At 32.7% G+C, this 4,792-nt stretch overlaps 1 long non-coding RNA gene across 1 annotated transcript; it reads right to left on the bottom strand.

Annotated features, from left to right (window-relative positions):
- Nucleotides 1-285: 285 nt before the first annotated feature.
- Nucleotides 286-2,512, bottom strand: LOC143044608 (uncharacterized). The gene is made up of 2 exons (XR_012968733.1): nt 2,131-2,512; nt 286-1,628 (listed from the first exon to the last, which is right to left on the bottom strand). It is a non-coding gene; the product is annotated as an uncharacterized LOC143044608 (long non-coding RNA).
- Between the last annotated feature and the right edge of the window lie 2,280 nt (nt 2,513-4,792).

Raw genomic sequence — 4,792 nt, 5'->3', positions numbered from 1 at the left:
GCCTTTACAACTAATAACACCTCATATACGAATCACAGATCACCATTAATATCAATATTTTTCTTTAACATTTTGACGTTTTTACTTTGTTCTGCAAAACTATTGATGATTCCTCCCCTCAACTCCCCCAGAAATCTGCAAATACTTTGCATCTTTTTCGCCTAGGTATATGCCAACACCGATTTTCTATGTTAACCCTGTCAAGCTTTTTTCGCATCAGAACATTGACAAAGCTTTGTATTTAATCAGTATGTTATAGCAAGATATAAACAAAATAAAGCTAAGTAATTCAAATACAGTTTAATTAAATTTTACCTTTAATTATGAAATGTAGTTCAACAGGATACACAATGTGTTGGATGGATGTTAATGAAAAGTGTCGAGAGATAAGATTTCACATGTGTTAGTAGCCTAGACTTATTTGTGAAAATAATCTTCATAACATTATATATATTTTATAATATAACAGACTATTACTTCAACAATGTTCAATGTTACAGCTATGAAGAAAAAATTCATGTTCTTCAGTGTACGAATTTTCTTTCTAACACATGGTTTTCATAGTCAATATTAACAAGTTTTATCCATTTTAAAGGGGCCATAGATAGACGAATTTTTCATTTCTATTCTTCAAATCAGTGAATAAATTAAGTATAAAACCAAGACAAAATACAAATGATTTCCAATATTCCTATGACTCAAATTCGACATATCATTTTCTGTTAATGTGGAAGTTAGATCGCATTTTAGATTACTGCATTTCACGGGGCTGTTACACAAATCCTCATTGCAACAGTATCTACACATAGCACCCCATCTTTCTCTATATCCGGTTGTTGGTGATCTCTGCCAAGTGTTGCATCCCTTTTCACAGCCATCATAATGTCCGCTATCTCTTTCACATCCCACATATGCTTTTGGAATAGACGAAGGTACCAGTTTCCCTATTGAGATTCGACAACGTTGCCCTATTGGACAAGTAACCCGAGTTAAGTTCGGTTCTTTAATGTACTCACTATTTTCGAATCTGTAGAAGCCCTCGTCTCTATGGAAACATTCTAGTTGTTTGTTTGATGTCGTATACACTGATAGCCAGTCTGACATTGTCCAAGAACCAATACTAGAACTTGACGTAAGACTGTCAAAAAGTTTCAAGGTATGTCGTTTATAGAATTCGTTTGACAGAAAACAAGTAGAGTCACATGTTGTTGTTTTATTGTTACATCCGGTTGAGGAACCACTCCAGCAGGTATCAGTTTCTAGACGCAGTTGCGCAGAGGCACAAATATGAGATCCATTATATGCAAATGTAATTTTTTGTGTATTTGAACGAGATACAGTAACACTGACCACATATGATGAAATATTTCCTCCAAACGTAACCCCTGGTACCATGCTGGGAGCTTTACTGTATGGAACGCCATTCGTTACACTGCTATACAGATGTTCAATATTTAGTTTCACAGAAGGTAGCGAAGTTTCCGTTGTTTCATCAACGGTTGCATTGCACTCAATCTGTGGCACATCTGACGTGGCAGAATAAACAGCAAACGAAGCTACCAGGACAAGCGTACAGAAAATTTTATCCATCGTATTTAACTTTTTGTAAGCTGTTAGTTTTCTTTTTTCTGAAATTAGAAAAATATGTTTCAAACACGAAAAGAACTACATGTACTAGTATTACGATTGTAGCAAAATCAGATTAACACGGAATCTTTTTCCAACTTAAAAAAATTAACGGTTATTTACAGTATGTACAGCATATCAAATAAAAAAAAATATATCACATTAGAATACTGCTAAATAATCCGTCTAAACTAATATCACTTCTATACTATTGACAATACTATTTCTACAATGATATTTATTCACCAAACAAGTAACAAAAATCTTAGCTTATATACCAAATTCATTCTAATTCTAGAATCATCTATAGATAACTAGAAAATAAATAAATAAAACTATTTTTATTACATTGTACAAGGTAAATTCCGGAATATGTAAACACTTTCTGAAACATAAATATAACATATATTTTTTTCTAATTTGTCAAGAATGTTTTAGAACTTAAAAAAAATAATGTACATTACAGAAACAATGACAAAAAAGAAATTCTAGTTGTTTACTTACTACTCTTATGCAGTTATGATCGAACTAATTAATCATTATTTACATTTTATATTATATTGTTAGGTACATGTACTCAATAGTACTTGTAAGATATCAACATTATCCGGAAACTACAGGAAAATTCTTGTCAACACTAAATTACGCATCATATAAAATTTTGATAATAAAATTTAAGATTATTTAAACCTGTCCAGTGATATCCAGTACTGAATCAAATTCAAATTCAAAATCAAATTAAAGGGATAATTTATCCTAAACTGTTGTTATGTCTCTTATTTTAATGGTGTTTTTTTTACATAAACATTTAGAAAGTGTTTTTTTTTTTCTAATACAAAACAGGAAAATTGCACTCCTTGATGACGATTAATCACCAGTAAATAGATATCCGAGGACTGGTGTTTGTGATGTAATAAAACATTGTTATATTATAAATTGTTGTACGCAGTTTACCAGAAGGCAGTTTTATTTGCTGCAATATATAGTGTATACATATATGTATTTCCGGATTTTGGTTTTTTATCATTGAATAAAGTGCGTATAAATACTATAAATAATAATTAATTGTACTGTCTATAGTCTGTAAAGAAAATATAGAATTTGCAGAAATATGTCGTTTTACCAGAGTCAATTTTGAAAGATTAACCGAAACGTAGAAGAGGGTTATCTTTGAAAAGAAATGATTGGTACTTTAAAATTAAAAATAAGATCAGATTCTATGTAATAGTTAAAAAATAAAACCAAGAGTTAAATGTATATTTCCTATATAGTTATCAAAGGTACCAGCGATTATAAATTTAATACGCCAGACGCGCGTTTCGTTTATATAAGACTCATAAGTGACGCTCAGACCAAAACAGTTATAAAGCCAAACAAGTACAATATTGAACATGTTGAAGAGCATTGATGACCCAAATTTCCAAAAACTGTTGTACCAAATACGGCTAAGGTAATCTATTCCTGGGGGAAAAATTTCAGCTGACCTCTAAACAGAAATGTGTACTAGTTCATTTCATTGTTTTGTTAAGTTAGAAATCAAGTTAGACATGAATATTGAAAAACAATTACAAAAATGGACATTATGATGTGTTTTCTAAAGGAACCTCTGAACATGAATCCATGAAGGCAAATATCTTTGTTTATAGCTGATATGATTTCACACAAAATAATGCTAGCGTATGCTAAAATTTAAAAGTTGTTGACTCGTTTACTTTTCGGTACTTACACATCGTCGGCTTTTAAATATTCGGCGTTGAATGTTCCTAATGAAGGTAATTCAAGAAACTCACTTCGGACGCCTCAAAATATTAAACGTGCTGTTTCAATTTTGTGCCAACCATAGACACGTTTACTGTCTGTGACATCACATATGTCGTTATATTACACAATTGCCATTATTTCTTCTCTTAGATCCATTTATTTCCACGAAGCCAGCAACAAAACAACTTTCACACAAAGGAAATTTTGAGATAAACATATGGGGTTGTCCGGCAGGGGCGGATCCAGCCATTTTTAAAAAGGGGGGTTCCTAACCCAGGACAAAGGGGGGGGGGGGGTCCAATTGCATGTCCCCATTCAAATGCATTGATCGTCCAAAAAAAAAAATGGGGGGGGGTCCAACCCCCGGACCCCCCCCTTTTCTGGATCCGCGCCTGCCCGGGATATTTAATAACTTGAATATAACATTTATTCTAGACCGAACATAGTGATAAGACAAACAACATTCAGATGCAGCTAACGAAATCGATGAGCATGTGTTCAACTCTCACAGTCACATTAAAAAAAACATGAACCACATACTTTATCACAAACAATTCATTGGATATATAGCAGTTTGACAAACATTTATTTTGAGAATTGAGAAGCTAGCTATTTCTTTAACAATAGAATGTGATTCAAGCATTCAGCTGATTTTACAGAATTATATCCTTGTAGTATAATATACCACATTGATATACGTGAAACTAACGGGGTTGTTAATCGACAGGACGAGAATGTATTTTGTCGCAAAGAGAAAGGTTGATAATTTAATTTAAAGCAAATCAAAATGAATGTATCCGTATAGCTTTCAGTAGATTCTAGTATTATTTCATCCATCATTCTTCAAATTCTTCCATTTTTCTTTGAATTAGGTATTGTTGTATCATACTTCACATGCAATCGATTAAATTAAATAAAGGACAAATGAGTAACTAAATTTTTCTTTTCTCCCCTTCCGGTTCAGACAAAATTACCTTATTAACACAACATCCCGTGAACATTTTATTTCGAAGAATCAAGTAAACACTAGAGTGGAATCACGTGATCATTTTATTGAGATAAATATATCAAAGGAAATTCGGTGATTCTACTGTGCATTAAGATCTGAGAATTAAGATTTGTTAATGTGTTAACCTCGATCATCTAAAATTTAAGAATAGTTTTGAGTGGTAGATCACCAGTAGTATTTTTTGCATGAACCCCCTGAGGGGTTCATGCTTATATATTGGCGAGTTTTGGATGTGTCTATGGGCCACTCGATATCTCTCGGCCGGAAGTCTCGAAAGTTTTCGGTCATTTATACAGGTCTTAACAGGTTGTTATCTACGTCTTGGATATGGTCCCTTGATGGCCCTTGACGACGCAATTATATTTATTTTAAAACGACCACTGTACACTGTTTGTA

The sequence above is a fragment of the Mytilus galloprovincialis genome, chromosome 9, assembly GCF_965363235.1.
Source record: "Mytilus galloprovincialis chromosome 9, xbMytGall1.hap1.1, whole genome shotgun sequence".
Lineage (NCBI taxonomy): Eukaryota > Metazoa > Mollusca > Bivalvia > Mytilida > Mytilidae > Mytilus > Mytilus galloprovincialis.
This window is presented reverse-complemented; position numbering and strand designations above follow the sequence as displayed.